The 27564-nt window shown below is 39.9% G+C and overlaps 1 protein-coding gene across 1 annotated transcript in view; it reads left to right on the top strand.

Annotated features, from left to right (window-relative positions):
* The window catches only part of mgat4c (MGAT4 family member C), a 135738-nt gene that overhangs the window by 40699 nt on the left and 67475 nt on the right, over positions 1 to 27564 (top strand). Inside the window, exon 3 of the mRNA XM_023325121.1 lies at positions 19374 to 19450. The gene's annotated coding sequence lies outside the window, so the exon portion shown is untranslated. The remainder of the gene's footprint in view (positions 1 to 19373; positions 19451 to 27564) is intronic.

Below are 27564 nucleotides of genomic sequence, written 5' to 3'. Positions count from 1 at the left end.
CTCTACGCTTTAAACCGGTAGAGTGAAGATTGGTACAGTACAAAACATCCGGCTGGTCATTAACATGCATGTTTATTTTGGACTTTTGTCGCCCCTCTAAACATTTCAGCCACATCATGCAACATTGCAAGTCTTGTGTAAAAAAAATGTTTTCCCTCCTTGGAATTTTCACCATTTCATTACTTTTGTAAACAAAATGCTGATCAGCAGCGTTCTGTATTTTTCGATAAGAATTTGCAGAAAAATTACAGTCAAGTAAATGACTGCATACATATTCACCCCTTCAGGTCAGTATTTAGTTGTATATTTTAGTATGTAGTTTATTGGCTACAATCATAATAGTCACATGGGCACATCTGGACAATTGTTCTTCTCCATTCTTCTTTACCAAAGACACTTCACCAGCCTTGCCTGCTGCTGGTGGTCAGACTTCCATTTAGGCCAGATGCCTAAATATTTAGTTCGAAGCTACAGTAAGTGTTTAGTTTCCAATTAGAGATTTAGCTTGCTAACCCAGGGGTCCCCAAAGATGGTCCTCGAGAGCCGGCATCCTGCGTGTTTTAGTTCCCTCCTTGGTTTCACACACCTGCATCAAATGATGGCTGATTAGAGGCCTAAGAAGAACATTGACGTCCTGAAAAGATTGTTACTACCACCAGGGAGAGAACTAAAGCATGCAGGATGCCGGCCCTCCAGGACCGACTTTGGGCACCCCTGTAAACCAAATATGTGATATGAAGCTAAATATTTAGCATGCTAACTAAGCCTTTAATTTGAAGCTCAGTATTTACCTTGCTAACTAAATATTTATCTTCTTAACAAAATATTTAAATTGCAGCTAAATATTTAGCTCTGCTAACTAAACAGGTAGCTTGTTGAGTAAATATTTAGTTTGTAGGTATATATTTAGCTTGCTAGCCAAATATTTGAAGCTAAATATTTAGCTAGCTAACTATATGTAGCATGTTAACCATATATTTTATTTGGAGCTAAATGTTTGGTTAATTATAGCTTGCTAATATTTAGTTTGAAGCTCCATATTTAGCTTGCTAATTAGTTATCTTGCTAACTAAATATTTAGTATGAAGCAAAATATTTAGCTTACTAACTCAGTGTTTGGCTGCTAACCAAAAATTGAATTTGAAATTAAACATTTAGCTAGCAAACTATATATTTAACTTGCTAACAAATATTCAATATGAAGCAAAAATATTTAGCTAGCAGACTACTGTATATATGCAGCTTGCTAATGTAATATTTAATTCGGTGGTAAATATTTAAAAATTTGTTTTCTGGTTGATGTGAGAAAACTTTTTTTTAGTCTGTTTATTGTCGCTAAAGTTTCAAATGGAACTACTTGCCAGCTTTGTTCTCTCCGGACGCAAGGAGCCTTCGCTCCTTCAGCTTTCAGTGAAGCCTCCAGTCTGCAGACTTTGTCTCACCGAATGCAGCCTGCAGCGTTTTCCTGAGGAGGCTGCACAGTATGTGTCCATCTCCCATGTCCCCAATGGTGACAGGGGAAAAACAAGAAGAAAACACTCATTTATGTCTATAATGTTTTCCCTCGCACTGCAGAAAATAAAGATGAAAAGTTCACTTTGGAAGAATTTCTACCGTTTAGGGCCTAACGCGTCTAGCAATTAGAATCGCTACCCTGATTTTTGTTTTTACCCTCCACATAATTATGATTAATGGTTTTATTGTCATTCCTTGTTCATTATATGCTACATTTAGTTTCAGAGTGGCAGCATAAAAAGTGTTTTTTCCCTCCCTGCAAACCTTCATGTTTCTGAGCTGTGATTCTATCGAGCGGAAAAAAGAAAAAAAAGTGAGCAGTGCAGGACGTTGTGCAATTAAGTCCACAGTGTCTGTGACAGTAGCTGCTTGTAAAGATGCGAGGAGGCACAGATTGTGATTAGACAACATGGAGGTAGGAATGGTAAAGTGACATTTGCGTTAGTGTTCTTCAGCTGATTTCACTCATTTAAATGGAAACAATTCTTATGATTATACAGAGCGTAAGGATCACTTTCAGCTTGAATACCTGCAATCAGGCAATTACATAATCGCCCTGACAGACGTGGGACTGATATGTGAGATTTGAGTTTCCACCATATTTGTGTGTGTGTGTGTGTGTAAAATAGGAGTTTAAATATTTCAGGAGGTTTTAAAAAGTGGTGAATTTGATCTGGTTTATATTGTGTGCTGCAGATTGACTGTTCTGAAATTGGATGAGAAATTCTGAGTGGGAAAGTTCAGGCCAATAATATAATATTTTACAGAGCCATAAAAATATCCTTGTGGAATATATTAGCTAGCTCTGTTGTACAAGTAAATGGGAGGGTGAAGCAGTTTCTCATGCCAGATTTTTGGGCCAGTGAACTCTCACTATTGCATGGATCAAAAAACACAAAAAGTGTTGTTTTTGGGTTTTTTTTATCAGAATGACAGAATGCTGGGAATAGATGTGAAATGTGAATACCTTTTTTTTTCTTGAACATATGCTGCATACAGTCCAAGAGTGTGGGTGTAAAAACACATCAATTATGGGCATCACGGGTTTGATCTCCTCTATATACTAAGGTGAGTAAATGGTATTAGATCGATACTGACATGAGGAGGTTTGTACTTTTTGTTTGCAGTTTCTCTCCCAGGTGTCCAGTAAATTACTTGAATTTACTCAGAGTTCATTCCGGTGCTTATTCAGGAATTAAAATTCTAAATATAAAGAGCTTACATTTTCAATTTGAGAGCAGGGAGAGCAGGACTTCATACCTTTTGTGTTAATTATTGAAGGGGAAAATAGCATTAATATTTAGGTTACATGCAGATTACAGTTGAAGACTGAGCTAATTAACAATTGTGTGCAGTAGAAGGTAAAAAGGGAATTAATTTATTTCTGGTCCGCTTTGTGTTTTATTCTAGTTTGGTCAATAAAAATAACCCACAGATTTCCCTGAAATCTCTGCCCCAAATTGTTTCATAATCAACTAACTGAAGTCATATCACTTAATTATCAAAAGATGACATGTCAAAAAAAAAAGTATAAGCACATTGCAACGTGATGTCACGCTCTCTGACCATGACTACAAATGCTTTTAGTTGTCAAGTTGTCGATATAACACTAAATCTTAAATCTATCTGTGATATATAAAAGAAAAAAAGATATAGTGCTTTGTTCTAATTCCCATCACTATGGCAACTAGATAATATGGTCCAAGGGTAGCACATCTCACAGGACAGTAAAAAGTTTTAATTAAAAAAGAAATTGCAAGGGAGAGAAAAGTACGTCGGTTATGCTAGCTTGACTTTGACAATTAGAACATGTAGATATGCTGTGGAATTCTCTGTTTTGGTTCAGTAAAAAAAAACAACATACAGAATGTTCTCTACTTTGTATGGGAAATGTTTGCCTGTTTGTTGGTGTTGAATTCTGATACATTAGTGGAGCTGTCAATCAGTTGCTATGGAAATGGGTCTGCGTGTAACTTAGCTGATACAGAACAAGAAAAAAAGAGGAGCACAAGTTGTTTTGACTCATTCTTCAACCAATTTTTTGAGTTATTTTCCCTTCACTGTGACACATTGCACTAAATTAATAATACCTACATCTCCAGGTTTTGTTTTAATGAAATTCTTCTACTGCAGCAGCGTCGCCTCAGACGGCAAGTAAAAGAATCGTCTTTTGGCCTTTCAGCGTTGTGCGCATGTGCGAAATTTCCAGATGTAAACCAACTTGCCTATTGGAATCGATATCCGTGATACTTGCCTTGTACTCATTTGTGTGGTATCGAATCGACAAGATTCCCAGTATTGCACACAGTTACCAGCAAATACTTGATCATTCTGATTTCGATGACGGCCTGTTCCAGACTTCATCTACTGTATTTAACCCCCGTGTGATCCCTCTCTCCAACGAAACGTCTGTGATATCCAACCATGCCCCCGTCTCCGATGCAACACCATGATTGATGGGGTACATCTCACAGTTCAGCAGAGTATATTCATAGAAAGTGTAGCAGAAAGTAAATCACATTTTCTGCAGGATTCTTAACTTGATTCCCACTATAGATTTTCACTGTGACATATCTCTGCCTCGTGATGTCAGTAATTTCAGTCATAGTTGGGGAAAAAAAAGAAGCAACATTTACGCTACATTTTGACATCTTGAGGGTGGTATGAACACAAATGATAAGAGATAAGAGCCACCCGATGATTGGTTGGTTGGTGTTACTGCATATTTGTCATAGATGATGAAGCGTTGCAGCATCATTTCTCACATGATGCTCTGAAGGAGTTCATTGGATCTGAGTAAACTGATGTGACAGCTTGGGGATTTATGCTGTTCCCCCCTTAGCTTTTATGTGACAATGTCAGCTGTCAGGGTTACGTTGTAACCTTTGTTCTCGGGGTGAGAGAAAGAAAGCTGCGTTGCGTCACTTGTAGGCGCTGCACGAGATTTAGTGCGGTATCAAATAAAAAGCGATATTTTGGACGTGTTGAGAAGCAAGGTTGCTTTTCGAAACATTCCAATCAGCAGCACTTCCTCCTTTTAAGCCAGATAGAACCACAATACAGCAAGAAAACAACATGATTGCTAATCGAATGTACTCAGTAAAACAACAAACAATGCCCTTCTTGCGGGTTAGTTCTGCTTTGCTGCACCAGAATGAACCATAACATCTCTGGAAACATGGGAATGTCTGTTTTGGGGAAAAAAATCAAACAACATATTAGCAGAAACTTCTTATAGCAAATCTAAGAATTCAGTTTTCCATAACCTCCTTCGTACGCCACGGTATGTTAGAGTCTAAGTCGATTAAAGCTAGGCTTAAATTTGGTCTTGCATCAGATGAGGAAGACTGGACCAAAATTCCTTAACAGCTATGCTTTCATCCACTTGTTATGCGAGTTTTGAGCAAATTTTTAAAAAGTCGCAAAAAAAAAAGAAAGAAGCAAATTAACTTTGTTTCCATATGCTGATTTGGAGCGAATCAACCAGGTAGCGCAAAGCGTAAATTCATTTGATGTTGACGCTACATCTGGCTGTAATAAACAGGAAGTAGCGATTGCAAGCTAGCATGGACCACGCAATTTGGAAAAATGAAGAGTCCGAGCTGGAGGGCTGGACAAAATTTTCAGAGTTTTCTGTTAGTCTTAAACCCACTGGTGGATGGGACTGTTCCATCACTCCCATCCCAGCCCAGAGTGCCTCCAGACAGCCACTGCAGGCTGACTGTCCTCTCCATGCTGGAGGTTTGAAATTTTTCTGGATTTTGTTCCTCTGGAAATGACACAGAACCACCAGGGAAGCATTCACTACATCAGAACTTATTCAGTAAATGATTTTCCGGTTTTATAACTCTCTTTTGAAAAGAAACAAAATCTCCTCAACCTTAAAAACTTGTTTAGCAAAGTTGAGGAAATGATTTCCAGTTTTGCTGTTTCCATCAACCTTTTCAGATGTGATACTTCAAAATGTGCATACAAAAAACAATGAATAGTCAGCTAATGTGAGCGACTGATAATGTGACACAGAAAACACTTAATTTTTTTTCTTCCGAAGGTTCTACCGGCTGCTGAATCATGACCAGCCCTGTGTTATATAAAACTCTGGACTTAAAGGGGAAGTACTCTGTGTTTTCCAGGCTCATAGTGCCATTTTATAACTATGATGTCACCATGTTGTTACAGTTGTTATATAGTTGTTATAATAGTCCAGTTGTTATAATAATGCCATATATATCAAATATGATTTAAGAGACATTTGACTTTGTAATTAAACAACTTAAAATTGGGCCTCTGCCTCTTTAAGAAGCTGCCACTCTGTCTGAAACTCAGGAAGTCATCATAACATGGCTCTTCTATTACGCCTTTAATTACGTTTTTACCAGCGTTGCACTGAGAAAGAGCTCCTATAATGAGCTCAGCTGATCATAAGTTCCACCAGGTGTTTGCTAATTACTGCTGGCTAGTCTGAAGGAGCTGAGTGGGGGAGGTGAAGATTCAAGGATTTATCAAACAAACATGAAAGACTTAAAGCAACACTCCAGGTATGTTTTTGACGAGGGAATAACATTACGACAGCTCAGAAAAAGTTTACATAACACTGCCCCTTTAAGAAAAGTTTGTACTTTTAGATATGTCTTACTGTACATATTTTACATATTTGGCTCTGAATGGCAAACAGATGCTTATATAAACCACCTCACCCCCCTCTATACGGTTGTCTTAAATTAAGCAGCATTGAGGGAGTTGCTATTTATTTTGCCTTCATGCACACACAGCTACACACCCACGCACATATGTCCTTGTAATTCATGGTGACAGTAATGGCTAATTTCCTCGTCTGGGGAGGCTGGTAAACAGACGAGATTACGATTCATTATTGACAAGCTTATAAGGCTGACAACAGTGTTACCTCAAGTTTTAGCTAGCAAACCTTAGAAACCATACGGCCATTTTATGGCGAAGGCGTGTCCGCTGGGTAATCACCGTGTTGCATGAGATGACACATCTATAGTCTGGTAATCAATTTCCTTTCTGAAATGGCGCTTGGTCTCGCTCCATTTTTCATTTAATCTAGGAGAGGCGTTCTTTAATTTCTCCGAGAGAAGCCTTTTGTCTTGACGAGGATTTTTACACGCCGTCTCCATTTCTCACCTTTGATGTCATAATGTGAACATTTCGAAGCAAAGCAGGGTATTTAGAAGACGTATTAATTCATAGGAGTGAGTGAAACTCGAAACGATTGAATCCCGGCTGAGTGTGAACGTGACGGATGACTTCACGCAATGCGGAGCCAGTAAGCAGTTTTACACCCACTTATCATGGGCATGAATGGCACCGTAATTTGGGGCTTTTAAAGATGCATTCGAGCTTTTCTGTTTTTGGATTTGGTTGTGACTATACAACAACAACAACAACAAAAAGGTTTGTTGAATTAGTTGAATTTATGACGGATTTTGAAACGGAGCTTCTAAATTACACACACAACCTCAAATATGCACCCTGACAAATATTTGGTTTAAGTAGACTTTTCAGGTGTTTAGTCATCAGCAACGTTCTGATTAGTGGTGACATTTTGAATGGAGTTAATTGCAGGGTCTGCAATTAAATTAATTGCATTTTAATCCAAAATCATTCATCTGCAAAATAAGCAACTTTTTCAATTCAAATCCCTTTTTGCTGCTAAATTATAGAATTAAAAAAAACATATGTGCTCAACAGCAAAGATACTTACTGTATGTTTTCAGTTTGTTATTGAAGCCATTATTCAGCCATTAGATTGGTGCAAAGTGCACCATTTAAGTGTTACTGGATCTTCTTGTGTGTTCATGTAAAACTGACTTATTTGACCTTCACATCATGTTGTAATGTTCTTCCCTCATCAAAAACATACCTTGTTTTGATTCATTCATGCATATTTGAGAAATCCTTCAACCTCCCATTCATCTGAGCGAAATGCCTGGGTGGACCTAGCGCAGAAACAAAGGCCCATTTTCAAGACGCTAAATCACAAAGTCATATTTGATATATACATAGCATTTTTATAACTGTAGATAAAATAGTTACTTGATTGTGCTGTGAAATTACACTCTGTGTGTGGAAAACACATAATACTGCCCCTATAAGGAGTATCTGCTTGCACTATATTGCGGTAAGTGTCTTATACCAGTGGTCACATTAAGGTCCAGTCCTGCAGACGTGAGATATGTTATTTATCGTCTCCAGTTTTAATGAGGAGTCACCCTGGGAAGCAGATGGTACATTAGCTGTAATAAACCGGAGCTGACTTCAGTGCTTTCTGCCAAGGGGACGTCGAACCGAACCACACACGGCCTCCCTATTTCACACCCCGGGGTCAAAAGGTTGCTCTGTGCGCGCGGGCGGAGGCCGCTCGTCTGACTTCATATAAACAGATCTGTTTTATAGCTCTGGACAGGTTCTCATTGCCCTGAGTGAAGCGTCATATATCGATGTGGAGAGAACAGAAATTACTGTAAGCTCTGACCCCTTTGTTCGCGGAGCCAGCACTAAAGTTGCTGAGCGAGGACTTCCCATTCGGCTCGGCTTTATTGTTGCGCTCAGCAGAAGCGGAGCGAGCGCGCCGCAGACAGACACACGGCTACGCAGAACCCGCCAAGCGTACAGCAACGGCCGGGCGTCCTCCGAGACTCCAGAAAGTTTCTGTCGGATTTATTGGAAAAAGAAAGAAGAAGAAGAAAAATAAATAAATAAACCCCTCACTTAATCTTTTGCTCAGATGGAAAACCAGCTGTGTTTTACAAGTCAAGATGGAAAAATTATCACTTGCATTTCCTGGCAGAAAGTGTTTATCCCCCCAAGGTTGCTTCTGAAGTCTGTAATTTTTTGACTGCTTACTTCACAGTTTGAGGCTTGCTGTCGTCTGTGTGATGTGCGTCTTGCATCCTCCGCTCTGTTTTTGGAGAGAGACCTTGGGACGAGAGGCAGCTGTCTGAGAGATTCCCGCGGTCTCTGGTCAATGTTAATAATTCAGTTGGCGTAAATAGTTTTTATTAAACCTCTGCTGGGCGGTCTGATTCTGCTTTCAACCCTGCTGTGCCACAGGGCACCTTGGAGGTAAACACGAGCAGATTCGGAGGGGTGGGTTGGGAACACTTATCGCTTTTACAGAACAAGACTTTGTATGTGTTTGCAAAAATGAGGCATGGGGTTGTGCTACAGCAGCTTCAAGGCCTCTCACTGCAGCTTTTATTTAGCCAAACGTTGTTGTTCCAGAGGCAGAGAACTGAACTTTCTGGAAGTCTCTCTGGAGACGAACCAGTGAGGAGAAAGAGGAGCTGGAAAATACTGAGTCTCTGCCATGGACTCATTGAGAAAAAATGCATAAAGAAATTGAAAGTGATGGCATTAGCAACAATTATTGACTGGTTAGGAGAAAAGGTCTTCTTAAAGCGAGGGGAGATCCAGCCTTGCTCCTGCTTGCTTTCTTTTTCACAGCTTACTGCCACCAAAAACGACTCCAGACCGACGCTCACATGCCGGTCTACAGTGTATGAATGATGAAATCTCATCTCAATGATGGCCAGTGGTGGTTCTAACTTGAATGTTGCCCCGGACAAGCCCCCAAACCAATTAAAATGCATCCAATTATAAAAAAACAAAGAATTCAAGCGCAAAAATAATAATCCCAGTTGCTCTTGCTTATTCAGCAATAAGCAAGAGAAACTCCCATCACTGAATATTAGGGATGCACCTGCCCACTGCTTCTACATCCAATAAGATATATTAGGTTCAGTGTCAGCCAATAGTAAACCGATACGCAGCTTGAACAGCTGAATGTACTTTTTTTTTTACACACAGGCATAAATGTTCTGAATTACAAATTTATTTGATAACTCTGTTCCAGTATTCTACGCTTAAATACACCAACAGCTTTACAAGCTCAGTCAAATATGTAAAAAACAACACAAATTGAATTTGTTCAGCGTAATTAGGAGTTTAACAGCCAATTTAAAACAAATAATAAAGAAACTGACAAAAAATGTAAAAAAAAAAAAAAAACTGCAACAAATTTTCTTTGAAATGGTTCAAAAAGTGTAAATAGAAATTGTAACTATAATGTAAAGTATGAAAGCATGGCGTCACTTAGAGTGCAAAACATAGAAATACACTGAGTAGATCTGCCCTAATGGATCAGGCACATTGATATCAAGTGTCACAGATATTGAATATTTCCAATATTGGGAACGATACAGATATTAATATCGGATCGGTGCATCTCTACTGAATATGGATACAAGTAGTAGCAAACCTGTTGCTACAAATGTTTTATTTTCTAGTTGTTGGGCATCCCTTCCCTTTATGCCGGCCTCGGTAACTGCCCATGTAGCTTGTGATGGCAATAGCACACCTAAACAAGACTTTTTCATTTGGAAAAAAATCTGATTAATTAGCTTTACTTATTTATTTAAAGCACTGTCAGTCACATTAGTCTGTGAAAGTGTCCACTTTCACTAAAATTCAGCAAGACAAACTAACTGTTCAGAGTTCTCAAAGTGTAAAACTTCTGAATGCTTTGAAATCTGCAAGATTTTCCCACCATACAGCTGTCATGGTGCATAGTGTATTATTAATGTCTTTCTAATAAGATGCCAAAAAACATCCATACAGCAACACATCACTGCCTCTCTCCCTCCAGAAAAATTCATCAATCCTGAGATCAGGTTGTGGGAGTACCAGATCCAGGAGGGAAACTTAGATGTTTACAGGTTTCAGCAAGTCAAATTTTAGATTTTTTTAAGACCTTTCTAATGCCGCATTTCACTGAAATTTAAGACAGAAAAAAAAAACTACAAATTAAAAGGAAAGCTTGGGGATATTCTGCTGTGATACAATGAAGCAATAGAAAAGCTGTGAAATTTGTGGAGTCTGTTTGTGGCTCTGGGCAGCAGCTCATAGTACCAAACTTAAAAAGGTTTTTGGGACAGAACCCAGATATCCTCATATGGGTTGAGAATAGAACCAAGGCGGTGACGAAAACGAACCTCGTCTAGCCAACTGCCGATAAATTAGCGCTCGACACACGGGGGGCCATGTCTCTCCCTCTCCACACTTGCACGATAAGATGACAATTCATACATGTGAAATTTTGTGCTTTGCCACTGTCATTCACCAACTACCATGTGTTGAGCCATTCACACTTGATAGATGCAAAAAAGCTAGCTAGCTAGGCAGCACGACTATATTACCAGCTACCACCGGTAGTCTTAACCTCTTAGAGTCACAGAACGCAATGAAGATTTCTGTGTGTGACTCAAACTTTTCCCTGACAGGAAAGAAAAACATATTCGAGTATAGATGAGATAAAAGAGTCCTGTCAGAACAAAATTTAAGACCCGTATTGCATTTAAGGCTAAATTACCTCTTTTCTAATGAAATTAAGACATCTTAATCCACTCATTTTACATACATGAATTTAAGGCTTTTAAAGACTTTTTAAGGCTGCGCGGACACCCTGGTTTTAGCCTCCTGAAGGAACAACACAGACACAGCCGCAGAACATTCAGTTTCCTTTGAATTAGCTTCCTACAACTCTGTGCTCCTCTGACTCATTTTTAAAACCTAACCCTATCCCTAACCCTGATACAGATAATAGCAATTTTTTTGTAGTTTTCTCACAGTAACAACCCCCACACTGAAGAGTGTTGTAGTTAGCATAACCTGATAGCACTGTTAAACGGCGCCCAGTCTAGTCACCACAGGATTTCTCTAACATGTAAAGTCCTGTTTGCGTTAGAGTACCGCCTCCGAGATTTCCGAAGAAGAATAAAGTATTTATGTTTTTCCTTTTAACATCTACTAAAAAATAGAAATAAAAGTGGAGCTGTTGGATTTTACCACTTTTTCTGCTCTTTGTCGTGTCTCCACCTCCTGACTGTGGCTTCTGAGCAGCTGAAGTTGCCATTTTAAGATACCCCGCCTTGACACTGAGCAACGGTGATGCAAAGTTATCAGCTCGCCTCATTTTTGGGGCCAACAACTCGATTCCAAGGTGAGGTGGGGGAGCCGAGGATTAAAGATCATATCAAAGCCAGCGAATGAGTACAGCGAGTCAGGAGCGATGGCAGAGATAGCAGGAGGAGCCGGAGTTTGTGAAGACATGCGGTGCAGTTCTGCGGCTCATAAATAGCGTTTGGGTTTCTAGAGAGCTGAAGGCTACAGTGTGCTGTCCTGCACAGCTCTGTTAGGGAATCTGTCAGAGTTTGAATTTTAGGTTTACACAGAGACTGTTTATTTGCACAAAAACATCACACCAGTTCATCTGAATGCTAATTTACAAGTCTAACATTTTTACATCATTAGAGGATTATTTACATAAAAGCTTGTAGCTTGCAAAAATGAAGGAAGTTGTGGAAACTTTAATATTGTTAAGTTTGACATTTTTGTTTGAAGGGATCAGCCCTGTTTTTTTTACTGAATGAATCAAAGCGAAATGATTTATACAAAAACCCTAAAATCTAATAACCACCAGCATGAGATGCATTTTCACTGACCACATAATAAAGCAATTCAACATTTCAAAAATTAATTTGTTTAATGGATGCACTGCAATTTTGAAAAAAACTTTAGCTACTTCATAGATTTTTTGTTGTTTTTTGGCTGCATTGAAGTTGGTTTATTTTGCAAAACTGCATTGAAAACTTTTTTTTTCACTTTTCACATCACAGCTCACATAATTAACAACCTGATGTTGCAACTGGCACAAACTAAGATGAAGACGACGACAGGAAGTGGTTGTTTTTTAATGACTTATCACATGGTCAGGTGTATTCATTTGTGATTTTAATTGTGTTTCTTATTTAATGGAAACACAGCAATTGTGAAACTGTCTTTTTTCAACATTCGCTGAATATTTACATACTTTTGCGCACATTTGCAATGGAAACGCAGCTTGTGGTAAAAAATCATGCCCATCATTTGTGTTATTGCTAGCCAAGATTCAGACTTCTACCCTTGGGTCAACAATGCTAACCGCTAGGTTAGCTTTGCAAGCACAAAACTGCACAGTGGTTCTGAAAAGCATACACAACATCAACCAGGTGACTAATAATGTTAATTACATAATTAGAAATATGACCAACAAGGACAGAACGTTTTCGTTCACGTCCTCCATTGCCTTCGTTAAAACTACATGCAGACTATAATTCTAAAACACAGCAAAAATCAACATCATTGTTCATAACTTCTCCTTCTGTTCACTGGTTGGCCCGGTTGAAAATCTACCTGAGAAGTACAAGTGAATGGGAGAAAACCCTGACTGTGCTGTGGAGCAAGATTATAATCACGCAGGATGACATAGGAATTCGGGCCGGGCTGTACCGTGGGCTCATATGGCACCAAAAAGCACCAAAGCCACCTTTAAAGATGGTGATAGCAGCATCATGCTCTGGAGTTGCCTTATCTCTGGTGGAAATGAGATTTTGATACCAGTCAGAATCAATTATCTCCAAGAAGAAGAAAATTATATATTTTTATTTTTCAGCATCACTGCGCATCCAGTCAGCCCCTAATGAACTGAAGAATGACTTCATGAAATGCCGGCCTAGTCAAAGTCCAGGTCTAAATTCAAAAGCACATTCTGTGGACTCGTCTGAAGTGGGCCGTGGATGTTGATAGTTTTCCTCCAAAGGAGACTAGATGTTGATGTTCAAGACTCTGAATGTGAACTTCACATTGAGCTAAAGTGACGCTGAAGGACACCTGAGCTGCTCAGGTTCACCACTTTTATGACATTACAGGCTTTTCATCGGCAGACACTACATTAAAGACGGTGACACAGGTAGAAATAGCGTCTTGTGTCATGTTTAGGAAGCTGAGAGAACTCGCTGCTTCTTTTATATCCAAGAATCGCTTAGCAAAGAGAAGATTAAGTGCACACATTAATCCAGGAGTCAGAGCAATCTTGTAATCCACTCAGTATGCTAATTGCCTGTTCTTTCTCCGGCAAAACGGGTTTACAGGCCATTAAATGGCACTGAGCAGTTGACAAAGGATAGCCTGTGTGCTTCCCACCTACTCTCCCCCCTCACTCTATTTCTTCCTCTGACAGGGCGTTGCACACCCACACAACGCCGCTCTGCAGAAATAAACATATTAGCGGTTTATTTATTTCATTTTTAAAACGTTTCTTAATTACGTTTGCGCTGTATTTGGTGCAGGAAGAGGAATAGTCGTCTTGGATTGACTAAGCTAAGAAGTGATGCAGGTGTTAACTGTTTCATCCTCTTAACTCCATTGGGATTGTTTGGAAAGGATTATTTTTAGGTCAATGCCGTTTTCTTACACAGTTCTAAGATGCCTTAAAATAGTTTTTGCGCCCTTAGAGTTGTTTTTTTCTTGTTGTTGTTGCAAATGTGTGTATTTGTGATCATGAATTAAATTTTATTAGAAAAGCTTAAAGATAAAGGGGGGAAAACTAGGTGAAAAAAATGGCCTCCGTGTTAAATCACCAACTGACTTATTGACCAGAATGAAGCAACATTTCGTTGGTTACACATCCAGTCCTGAACACTAACCTGTAGGCAAAAGATTTCTAGAAGTAACACAGAATGTCTCAATCTAAAGAAGTTCAAGAGCATTTGGAAACAAAATCACTAGCTGTGTTTCCATTAACCACAGAATTGCTCAAATTGAAACGACGAAAATAAATTTGCTTAATGGAAATACAGCAATTTAAAAAAAAACAAAAAACTGTTTACTGTTTACATTTGTTGCTGCCATGATTTTTAATGACTTATGAACAAGCGTATTCACATGTGATTAGAATTTTGTTATATATTTAATGGAAACTCTGCAATTGCAATGGCTTTTATTTCCATTGACAAATTCCTCTGCATTGTGTATGTGCTCAGTTTATCTTTGTCTGACGGTTTATTTTATCTTGATACGAAACATTAAATGTGACAGAGTGTGAAAAAAAAATAAGTAAAAAGTGAGACAGAAAACCAAAAGTAGAACTCAGTAAGAAGACAAATCTATTTTTTCCACACTACTGTAAATAATAAAAGATAGCTGAGTGCTATTGTTTGAATGTGGCCCCACTCACACACAGGCCTCCTTTCTGCCATATTGCCCCTAACATGGGGGGGGGATCTTTCCAAGGTATAGTGCAATTCTTAGCGCACTGCTGCCTGTGCAGTCTCCCAAGTGGCCTTCGCGTCCTCGGCGTGATGGATGTTGTTTCAGATTCTCTCTCTCGTTGCTACTGATAAAACAGCCTTGTCAAAACACATCCACCACCAGTGTAAGCAGATAAAAGGTAGTTGCAAATGATTAAAAAGATTTGTGCTTTGCGTCATTTATGATGCCTACTGCCAAGGATCGGGGCTGTGACGGATGACTCAGAGAAGAGAGTTCGGCATGAAGCCTGACTGCAAATGTTGCTGGTAATGACCAGAGTGTGTGTGCGTGGTTTTTTTGGGGTTTTTTTTTTTAGATGCGACTAATGAGCATGGCCATTAGGCATAAATGACATTTTAAAAACCTGGGGAGCGGGGAATGAAGAAGCACCGTGGACAGACTCCCCCCCCCGTCGGCAGCAAATACGCCATTAGCATCTGGTGGATGCAGCACCCAGTTCACACAGATGACCTCCACCCGGAGTGTGGAGGCCTGTCATTGTAGGGGGACTTGGGAGATGAAGGCTCATTACGGAGGAACTGTCACATCAATCCCATCTTCGGATCGCAGCTATATGAGCATGCTTCATACTTCTGTTTTGTTTGGCATATGAGTTGATGAAAGATGTTTCTTCTGCGTTGTAGCATTTTAAGGTGACAGAGCTTCCATAGTGCAGATCGTGGTTTGAGAAAAGACTTCATCGTATTCTTAATGTGATGTATACATCGCAAAAAAAGAAGTAGATATTGCAGAGGAATTCAAACTCAAATTCCCAAGAAATAAGGTAGTTGGACTTTTTTCTGGTGACTTTGTGACACTTAAATGTTTCGGCGTGTTCAGCTTTGACGAACAACCGGCTGGTTGGAAACTCCTAAGTAACTCCTATCAGTGAATGACCAAGTCATGCTGAAAACACTCTTTAGTGTAGAAGCTGCTGAGGGAAGAAGGCAGAACAGTAGCTGTTTTTAGTGAGAGCAAGTGACGAAAATACATTTCCTTAATGGAAACACAGTAATAAAGCCATTTCAATATGTTTTCCACTATCAGTCTAGATTCATCTGTGGTAAGTTCACTTCTGTCTCTGATGGAATATGATAGAATTTCAATGCTGTTAACGCTTTGGAAGTCTGAAAGTCAATCAGCATTAGCATGTCAGTAAACAAACATCCCTCGCCGTCTTTAATGTTACGTTCCGACCGAAAGCGTTTTGCGCGTCAGAAAGGGAACCAACGACTCAAATTGGATGCTTGATATCAAGCTTCCAAATCGCTCTGGACTTCTGAGAAAAGAGTGGAACGGCTTTGGGAGGAGCATCTTGTCCTTAGGTTGTTTTCCTCTTTGTTCAATGGAAGATGAAATTGAGAGAGTTTGTAGACTTTCACCACCTACTCTAGAAGCTGAGCGTTGTTTTCAGCATTATTTTTGTCTCACCTGAGCCCAGTTGGACGACCTGCTGACCTTCATGTCCGGCCAGGTCTCCAACTATAGGCCCCTACGTCACATAGCAGAGGCTCTTTGATTGGTTGATGCTGTGCATAAAACGCTCAAAATCTGAAAAAAACTCAGTGCCAGACACGCATAAGAGGAACCACCATCCAGCACTTCTGGATCCCACATGCAAAGTCCGACCGTAGACTTTGCATGTAAACCTGACGCTCAAATTGTGTTCGATCTTAACGCACTATAGTATTCATAAGGCTCATCACACTCAAGTCGATTATGATGGACCAGATTAGACCAGTGTTTCCACAGCTGGCGCCACCTGTGGTGACCTCTGCCGGGTCTGGGCCACCAAAGGGCCGTCATTCTTTCTGGATTTCGAGTGCAAGTCTATTTTGTGGACCAGAACTTGGCCAGACCAATTTTGGCATGTGGTTAGCATCTTAACTTGATCAAATCAGTTAGGTGTTCACCAAAACAGAAGACTTCTAAAAAAAATCAGAAATGTCCTTGTACTACTTTCTAGACCTAGAAAGTGCTGTCATTAGATGCCCTGCTGATATAGAAAACTGTGGACATCCACAACAGAGAACATGGTATACAAAGACCCAAACGATGACGATGCTGTGTAACAAACCAAAAGCACGTATTATTTAAATGTTAACAACAAAAGCCACGTCTGACCCCACACCCAGTGATCTTTTGTAACATGTTAAATTCTGTTGGGTTGCTGTAGCTGAAGAAACGACCCACAGCCAAAGCCCAGTAATCTGTTTTTCATCTCTGTGTTTACAAAGTTTGGTAAAGGCATCCTTCGACAGGTGTGATGCGCCACGCTGCTCCCAATATGCATTCCTGTTAAGGCAGTGTGGAAATCAATAAAACAGCATTTTCTTGAACAGCTGGTGTTTTTCTTCTGCCTGATCCAATTCGTTCCCTTTCCAGTGGTTTGTTATTCTGACTACACAGGCTGAGCAAGTTTCACAGTCTGAAGGTCAACGCTCAGACCATGGTCTTCCATGTAAAGAATCTCGGACCTCTATTTAATTTAACTATCTATTGCAAATATGACAAAGATGTAGAAATTGGTTTCAATATTGTCAGTTATCCTGCTGATATTGAATCACCTGGCATATGAATGTTGCTATGTAAGTGTTTATAGTCTCGTTGACTACCAAGCTCAAACAAAGTAAAGACATCTAGCAGCTCGACGTCTCTCTACAGAACACCTCAAACTCACATTTGGATGTGATTAAAATTCTGTGATGTTCCCCCCCCAAACAAACAACAACTTATACTAACATTACAGCTGCTGATTCTGCTACGGTTCTTTTTTTATTTGTGGGAAAAGAAATCCAAAGTTCTTTTTTATTTTGGCACTCTTGCCTTCGCAGTGGGAAGTCGAGCAACATCAACATGAAGCCAGTGAAGCAGACACACTGAGACTATAGAAATAAACTGCTGCTGTTTTATACCTTTGCATTTCTGGGTCTTTTTTTTTAATGTTAGTGTATTAATACTAACAAATGCCAGGTATTTGAACAATGTTTTTAACTGATTTTATTCATGGGGGGAGAAAAAAGTGTGGATTTTTATGCTTATTTTTTTACTTCTGCTACACGGCAATCAGCATCCTCTCCTCATATGTACCACAAATTGTTGTATGCTGACAAAAAATGCAAACCCTTTCACACATGAATTCATATTGATGCGAACAATCAGAATGTTGCTATGTAAGCGTCAGGATTAGCTCAGTCCTCCCTGTGAACACGCCGAGGTGTTTGTTTTGGTTGCAGAACCTGGGGTAAAGCATGCTTTCCAGGCAGCGGTGACCTTTCTGGTATCCTCCGTAGGAATTGTCAGGTGATACCGCTCTGTTGCTCTGAATACGTGATGGTGGGAGGGGAGGTGGAGGGGGTGGGGGGTGGAGCGAGGGTGTGAAGAACAGAGGAGATGCGAAGGTAACGCTGTACGTGGGTGGTTCTTTTCCCAGGTTGAAAATTTCCCTGGAAGCGATGGATGGAATGGTGGAAAACAGGCCGCAGTGGATGCTGCGCTTGCTAACACAATGCTGGCAACCAGCCTTACCCGCAAACCACAAGCACATGAAACACAGTCCCAATTTACAATCAAATGCTCTCGCTTGACTTGCAAGACCAAACGTAGTTCGCTAACTTCTTTTCAGAGAATAGAGTTGAAAATGTGCATCAAGAGGCACTTGAGGAAGAGATAAAAAAAAAAATTGTTTTTAAGTTACTTGGAAGAGTCAAGGAAACCAGGTGAAACTGTTGATTGTGTGCAGAAGGAGAAGTGAAAGGAACAGGTACTCTGCAAATTTTAAAAGTTAGTAGCTGTGTTTCCATTTCCAATGTGTTCAAAACTTCGTCAAAAAGAAAAAAAGGATTTTTGGGATTGTCACCACAAGTCACTAAAAAACATTTTTGCGCCATCGTCCTCCTACTACTTCCTGTCATCTTCCTCTCTGTGGTCTGCGTCAGCGGCAGCGTCCAGTCGTTAATCATGTGACTGGTGTGTTGCAAAATAAAAAAGTGCTAACATTGCAGTTTTGCTAAATAAACCGATTTCGATGCAGCCAAACAACTTGCTATAAAAAAAGACGAGAGTTTTTTCGAAATTGCCATGTTTCCATTAAGCAAATTTATTTCTGAAACGTCAAATCGGCGCAATTATATGGTCAGGGGACGCGCAGCCATAATCTGTGACCTTTCAAAGCAGGTCAAGTGCGTCACATTCATAAAACACATTTATGGAACACAGACAAACAGAAAGTTTCACTCAGCATGGATAACAATGCTGCTCTCCCTTTAAAGCCTCCATAATAAACAACGCCACAGAAAGCAGCGGCGTGAGGAGAACCTTGTTAAATGAGGTCATCTCGCCGCATCCTTTGATCCCTCCTTTCTTCATCTCAGTGGCAAGTGGCATATAAGAGGATCTATCTTTGTGAACAGTTTTGAGCCCCCAAAATTACAAACAAACGAAAGGCGAGGGATCGATAGTGTGTGTCTCACAGAATGATGAACTGGCACTTCAGAGGGGGGGAGAAAAAAAAATCAATGTTGCGTCCCCTCTCTCTCTCTCTCTTCCTTCCTTTCTCTCTCTCTCTCTCTCCTCTGGTCTCTATCCTTCTTTGTGGGCCCTAAACTCACTTCACAGTCCTTCTGCAGCGGTGCTTAAGTGTGTGCTCAGAGCTGGGTTTGTTTCTGCGCTTTAATGGCCCTTTGTTTTTCTTCTTCCTTTTTTAGCCTGGAAGACCCCTGCCAATTTGATGTGTGAACGCACCCAGCGATAATGGCCCAGAGGACACACAGTGGACGTAAGTGTAAGTGCTTCTCCGTCTGATTTACGGCCTCGGTGGTCCTCCACCCCGGCTGCCCTGTGGGCCCCCGCCTATTGATCAGAATACATTGCATTCCTTAAATCATAACGGGCCTGCTTGGATGAAACTGGCGGAATGAAAACATATATTCACTTCTCAACCTTGGACTGTCAAACACATTTTCATTTTTAGGCCGAGTCAAGATCAAGAATGTTCCAAAAGGGCCGCCTGTGGCAGAGTGTACCGATAAAATCCATTAGCAGACTGTTGAAATATGAATAAATAGCAATGTCTGCATTCAATACGTTCTTGAATTTAAATGGTATTGAGCATATTTGCACATTCATCAGTCCCAAAGTGATCTGTGATCGGCTTAGTGAGATTTTACAATCAAAATCATGGACTTTGCTGCGTCAGTTAAGAAAAATTTGTAAGAAATAAACTTGTTTTTGAGGTTATGTATATCGGTAAATGTGACTTTATTTTTACTCACCGTTTTAAGTACAGACTATAACTTGACATTAAGTAAGGCTGAGCCAGCAATTTAAGAAATCCTGCCACCTGCAGGTGGGAGTTAGCATCACTTAAACCCAAAGTTTTTGAAATTTTCCACACATTATTTTGTCAAATTTGCCAAAAAGTGTGGCAATATGTTAATTTTGTGTTAATTTCTGCTTTTCTTTTAGCAATTTTTTTTTTTTTTTGTCTTAGCAATCAAAATCACCTAATTTATATGGTGCAGCAGACGTAAGAGGTACTGCCACCTGCAGGTCAGAGTTAGTCACTTAACCTCGATGTTTTTGAAAATGTTTGTGGGAAATTGCAAATTACAACACATCTTGAAGGTTGTGACTCTGGAATCCAGATAAAAACCTATGGCGGTTTGATACATACCGCCATAGGTTACATAATATTTGATGCTGTTTAAATATTTGATACATAATATTTGATGCTGTTTTTTTTTTTTTCTGGGGCAGTCTTTGAGTTAAATGAATATTTTCCCCCATCCTAGAAAAACAGAAGAAAGTTCATTATTTGCCTATTATAATAAACTTCTCCAAGGGGAAAATTGGATTCCAAGAGCTTTGACTGAAGCTAGAAATTAACTGTTGCACTTTGGTAATCCTCTAGGATCACATTTACCACAGACAGAGAGAAATAAAGTGTTTCTTGGCTAAAGTTGTGCTCTGCTAAATGAAATACAGGACGGCTCTAATAAATTTGAGAGGCAAAAAAAAGAAGCTCAGAGTTAGTATAGTGACTGCTTCTGTTCCACCAAGACGTGAAGTTAGTGACTTTATACTGTACGTTTTGTCTTGACATCCTGGAGTTACTCCTAGCAACAGGCGGGAGTGGTAGAGGTCGCTCTGTTACTCTGTACTCGATAAAACCAGAGAACACTTTGGTTGCTCCAATGTTTTCTCTAGCATGATAGCGAGAGGTTTTTAACTGTAGAAGTAGAATAACGAGAAGTCTAGTTCAGTGGACTCAGTTTGATTTTGAACCACAGTAAAAACATTTGTTCCATTTTCAGCACTGAGTCAAACGATCCAAACGCTTTGAAAAACCTCTAGCACTAAATTATGTGACTGGCATCCTAAAGAAGAATATTAAAAATGGGAATTTTTTTTAGAGCAGTGTTTATGTCATGCAGTTGCCTAAACAAGAAATAATAAGTAGTTCTTAACGTTAGCCATAAGCAATAAATCAATTCATCACATAATAAATTAAAACAAACTCAATTTCCATTTGCATAATTGACTGTTTTTCTCTTTCTACCATGATAAAAGTCTTCAGTCTGGTGTTTTGGTCTCAACTTGCCCTTTTGTTCAATAGACGATACTTCAGAATTCATTTTATTTGTTGTTTCTGTTGTTTATTTTGAATATTTAAAATGTCGTCCAGTTCCAGTGTTAAATGTTCACTAGAATTGAAGGTTGAGAATGTACTCCTGCGTTACTATGTCGTTATCATTACGTGACTTGAAAATGGTCTCAAAGCAACAATATTATCACGTATTGCAATAACTTCTGGGACGATTTACCGCCCAGCAAAATTTGTTACCATGACTTATCGTCACTTTTGTCGTTATCATAGCAGAACTACAAAATACCGGAATAAAACTACATCCGGATCGGCCACCATTAGTGTGGCTTTAATTAGTCGCCGTTGCCTTCCTGAGAGCCGCGTCGGCGCTAATCAGCTGGCCTGTCCTGGGTGTCACCTGCCTGTGTGAGGCAGCAGAGCCTCTAGACGAGCCTCGGTCCGAGTGGGACGGCAGTGCTGTCAGCTGTGGGGAAACTCTTCCTGTCAGCCCTGCCTCATAAAATGCACTGCTCTGAGATGAAGGCCCAGACAGCTATCCACGTGGGGTACGGGGTGGGAGGAGAAGGAGGGCTATCCATACGGCTATCTATCTGCTGCATCTATCTCTGGAATCTATTTGTCTCCGTTTCTTTGTCTTTGTTTGTCTCCAGGGGTGCAGCTCGGCTGCTGGGCGTGTGCATGTGTGTGTCAGCTGCCGAATTTTCACTGTACGTGCTAGGAGAGTTTGACAAGCCGCTCTGACACCTCCGCTCTCTCCACCCTCATTTTCATTTCCTCCCTCGCGACGGCACTTTACCTCCCAGCTCCTCCGGTCTGCCGTTCGGCTGCGAGCCGTGAGTCTCCGTACAGACGAGATAAAAAAGAAACTCACGCCGCACACACACGCACACGCACACGCACACGCCCACTGCTTTTACATTACTTACCTGAGAGAATAGGATGTTAAAAATAGAACGGTCCACGTATCGTCGGGAACAATGTCTGAAAAGATTTCATTGGGAGCTTTTATCACTAGTCTGTGAAGGCGTTCATGCTAAAATTGGCAATTTATTGTATTCTGTTTAAGATTCTTCTCACCTTCTCATAATGGAAACACTTTCAATCTCGGTTTAGAATCTTTTGGAAATTTCTGCATTGGGTGCACTTCTACCATATGGCTGCGTATCTTTCAATAAAAACAAGAAAATGATTTCAATTTATTTCCATATTCATTTCCAGAGTCTGGAATGGAATTGGGGGGTTGGCTTATATTGTAAGCCAACCCCCAATGGTTGGCTTACCAATGGTAAACCATTGGCTTATAACTGTCTTATGACAAGAAGGTTCATTTATCATTGTCACAATAAATTTAAATTAATGATGTTTAAAGTCCTCCAAAGAAATTGTTTTTGCATCGCTTTGTTAATTGAGAGTATCAATAAATATCAATAAATTAGAAAATATGATAAAATGCAGTTACTGTGTGCAGTTTCAGTGATAAACAACACAGTTCTTTATATGACTGGTGTCCAAAAATTGACATAATCTCCTCCAAGACTTTGAACACTGGCGTGTTTCCATTAAGCAAATTTATTTTCTGAATGTCAAATTGCACAATTATATGGTCACTGGACCACAGCTAATGCTAGCTTCTGTGGTTGTGGAAAGACAGTTTCTACTTTGCGTAGTTATGTGTGTAAAGGTACGTTTGTTTGTGAAGACTTAAAATAGGCAGATATTAGTTAAAGTGTTCACGGATTCTAGCTGCTCAGGTGGCCATAAACTCATAAACTCTATGAATACCAGGAGACGGCTATAGAGTAGATAAAGATTTCTCCACCAAGTATTGAGAGGTCTATAAGTTATGTTAAGGGGAACTTTTTAAAATCAAAATACCTCTTAAAAACAGATATGTTTTGTCACAATTTCTACTTTTCAATAGTCTGATGGTTTTGAATCGATGTCTCTTGGTTGAATGAACATCATTTTAAGTCTAAATCTGCCATACTGCCCAGCTGGAAAAGATTTGATGTTTTTGTGAGAACATCAACATTTACAACACTTTTCATAAATAGTCCAAAGCAGAACCTTCAATGGAAACACAGTTACTGAAAACCGATTTCGGCACTTCGCCCTGAACATGCAGAGAGAGCGCTTCAGTCTGTGTGTTTTTCTGCTTCCCAAAATAAACACAACTTTTATTCTAAAAAAAAAAGTAATCCATAAATGCCCTCTGACTAAAAAAATCATTCAGTTATAACCCAGATGTTACTGGCTCAAGGTTATGCCTTAATGTTAATGCTTGGACACATTTTTGGTGTTTCTGCCAGGTGAAACCTTTAACTCCGGTTCTGGGAGGAAAGTCAACTCACAGCTGCAATCATCCGTATTTGAGCCGAACAGGTTAAGCTGAGCGACTTGACTGAACGTTTGAGTTGTTTATCACTCGGCAACTTTTTTTTTTTTTTTTTTTTTCTTTACAATCTATTGAAGATGTACGGTTCAGTCGTCCCATCAATACTTTCATCCATCTCCATTGTTCTACATGTGTGGACTCGACATCTGCATCCGGCATCTTCACTGCAAACGCATATTCTGATTGTCTGTTTCTAATAAGCAAGTGTTATGGGAGGTAAACAGTAGTTATTAACTTCTCATCTTTTCAAAAGAGGAAAGCTGCCATGTTGACAGGAGGTTTGTTTAAATCCATATCTGAGAGACAGTATTGATCAGCTTCTTGCTCTCTGCATATTTCTCAGCATTTTTTTCCCCCCAGGCAGTAATGATTAGCGCCTGGGGGAAAAGGTAAACAGGAGAAGTTGCAAATCCTTTCTTCTTTCCAAGTTTTTCCCTCGTTAAGTCATCATCACAAGAGCCAAGGCCTTTATTTTCAAACTCTGCAGAAATATCAATATGGATTTAGGAGTCTCCCTGAAGCGAGGTCTTCAGCTAATTAAATCTGTAATCACTTTGTACTGTAAAAACACAAGCAGAGGAAGAGGGGAGGTGGGACGCGGTGGTTTAAATGAGAGCCACTGGAACTTTATTTAACAAAGCTAATTGGGTCAGAGCTCCTTATCCTCGTAAAGCGCCGGGGTTACTTGGCATCCAGTTGGAAGGCTTACAGCTCTTTTGCCCTCAAACAGTCAGACTCCCTGCGAGAGTGTGAGCCGGAGTGTAGAGCCGCCAAGTTCAGGAGCAGCGTGACCGTTGTCGGGGCCTCAGCGAAAAGACGCGCTGAATTGTCCTTTCATCGTTTCAAGTCGATGGTTGTACGTCGAGGAGTGGAATGGGATCTGGAGGCACTCCGGGCCGAGACGGGATTCCGATGGCGGAAAGTGTCAAACAGTCGGACGAATCCATGAATCATCTCTCTGCTGGTTCTTCATTAGTGGAAATTGCGAGTGTGATTCAGTCACTCGTGTCCCAACGAAGCAATTATCTCCACGTAGACTCAATAGTCCCTAATTGTTTCTCAGAAGATCGCTGGGAACAACAATAATATAGACAAATGATAGAAATAGAGTTTGACTCATATTGTGTCAAACTTGCACTCTATTAAATGATTTCGATCTGATTTGATTCTCGCGTTTAATTTGAACAATGAAGCCCATGGTGGTTCTAGTAAAAGAAATGCACTAATTTCCTAAGTAAATCGAGAAGCTATGGCTTTAACAAGATATCAGGACAGGTGTTCTTTTAAGCCTGTGCTCCATGAAAATATTGAAATTGAATATATCTAGGCCATATTTTTTATCTGAAGAATGTCTACTGTTCATTTAGGCTGTTTTCACACCTGATAGTCCGGTAGACTCAGTTTGATTGGTGAACAAACTTGCAACATTTGTTACATTTTTAGCTGCTGTGGACGGCTTTCACATTGAACTGTGTTAATGTGAAAGACCTGTTCTCCCCCTTCTCGCCTGTGGTGGCGCTGCACCAAAAAAATGTAAACCGAAATTGAGTTGTGTCCAATTTCAGCAGTTGTAGGATTTCTCTTTGGTCTTTGGTAAAAGACCACGAGCCATTTCTCCTGCTAGACCTGCATATTTGTTAAAGTTGTATTTACCCAGAATGCCTTGCGCTATAGTCTGCTTCCTGCTCATGGCCCGCTCGTCATTCACATACGCATTCAAACCACATCAGAGTTCACGTCAGTCGAACCCAGACTATTTTTGTTAAAACCTACATAGCCCAGCTTTATACCAAAAGTGTGTACCTAATAAAGTGGCCACTATGATGGCTCCAAAATATTTTCTTCTTATTAAAGTTGCATTTAAATTTGAACTGGGTGAAATAGCATGTCTGTACTTTTTGACACAATAGTGATAAAATCTATCATAATAAATCATCAATAACATTAATCTTTCTTTTTCTTTCACAATACAATATATGATAAATGGCAGCATTCTGTTGCATAGGAGACAGCATCCATCCATCCATCCATCCATCCATCCATCCATTAATCCATCCATCCATCCATCCATCCATCCATTCATTTTGTAATAAGCTAAACATGTGACACTCTCCATTAAGCGCAAATGGTGCCAGAAGAAACAAACACTTTATTAAAATGCCATAGAAGTGACAGATGAGCTAAAGAGCGGACGCCTCGACAGGGTTCTTCTCATTATTCACTGCCTTCTGCCTCTGAATATTAAGCCAAAGAAGTTGTTCTCAGTAGCAAGGTGTTAACTCCTCTCTGCCTCCTCCATCTCGCCACGTTACTCGCGTTTGCGTCCGTCCCCGGGGCTCTCCGTGCAAAGCGCCTCGACTAAACAGGCAGTCGAGGCCAAGCGCAGTACGGCGAGGCTACCTCTGCTCAGGAGAGATCTTCACAGAAACCTCTTTTTTTCCCCCCCGTTTACTCCTCAGACTTCGTGCTTGTTTTCACGCGACGCTCGGTTGGACCACATTTTGTGGTGACAAACTACTGTAACGACTGACGGCAGGGAAAGATTTTCAAAGTTTGGTTAATTGCTAGTGATGGCACATATTGTTCTTGGAAGGGAACCGAATCTTCAGATTCTGGTCACTTCAGTGCCGTTTGAAATGGTCCATTTTTGAACATTTTTCTAAAAACAGGCCATTTTAGCCGTAACATAATATTTGTAATAATTGTTTTTGAAAGTGAAGTTCACATAATAATGGAATCATCTGTATTTAGTCAATAACCACAATCTTACAAAAAAAAGAATGTATGTATTTTCATAAACTATAACATTTCAAAATATAAATGTCAAATACCCATGTAGTTTTTTATGTGATCTGTGTATTAATAACATTTTAGTGCTACTTATAATATTGAAAAAACCCAACATATTTTAAAGAAATTACAGCAAATGGTAAAGGGAAAAAAATGGACTTGAGTTGCTTTGGCAGAAACAAAAATCCTTTAATATAACAGCATAGTGTTAAACAACACTGAACTATGAACATTAAAGAGAAACAGGCAAGAAGATACCAAAAAGATGGCAGCCATAGTACCGTCTTCATCCTCTCTGCCTCTGCATGAAGCCTGTGTCAGTAGCTATGTTTCCATTACAAATATGCACAATATTCTGCTAATACAGTAAAACCTTATCACACAAGGATGAGTTTGTTCATGTGACAACTCATTAAAAATGAGTGGCCGTGCCACTACGTGTCGTCTTCTCCTTCGTGTTGTACTAGTGGCAACATTCAGTTTTGATCATGTGACCCAGTAGATGCAAAATAAAAAAAAAAGTGTTTCTGTTGTAGTTTTGCAAAAAAAAAAATATATATATATATACGGTCAAAAAACCACCTCACCTTTGCACCAAAACGTTTTATCGAAAGATGCGAGTTTTTCCAAAATTGGCATAATTCCATTAAGCAAGTTCATTTTGGAAACGTTGAAATGCGCAATTTTGTTGTCGGTGGAAACGCAGCTAGACTAGCAGCCGGTGCCACCGTGAGACGTAACGAAAACAAACAGTGACCAATGAGAGTATGTGCTGCTTTCTTCTGTTTCATTTATTATCAGATTAAATACATCTATTTTAAAATTAAATAAAATAGAAAGGCTGTGAAAAACAAAGAATGACTCACTAACTCAGTGGTATCGTTCAGGGTAAAGAGCCGTTCAGAAGAATTGAATCGTAAGTGAACGTCACGTCTCTGGTAACTGCAGACGCTGTTGGGCGTTCCCGTAGATTTTGGTTCATTGTTAAGTCTGGCAGTCTAATAATGGCCTCCATTATTAGAAATGATGCGTGACGTTTCGGTGGTCTGACTGTCATGAAACCTCTTGTGTTCGGTGCGACTGTAAAAGCAGAGTGTTGAAGAGA

This window comes from Xiphophorus maculatus, chromosome 2, assembly GCF_002775205.1.
Source record: "Xiphophorus maculatus strain JP 163 A chromosome 2, X_maculatus-5.0-male, whole genome shotgun sequence".
NCBI classification, from domain to species: domain Eukaryota; kingdom Metazoa; phylum Chordata; class Actinopteri; order Cyprinodontiformes; family Poeciliidae; genus Xiphophorus; species Xiphophorus maculatus.
This window is presented reverse-complemented; position numbering and strand designations above follow the sequence as displayed.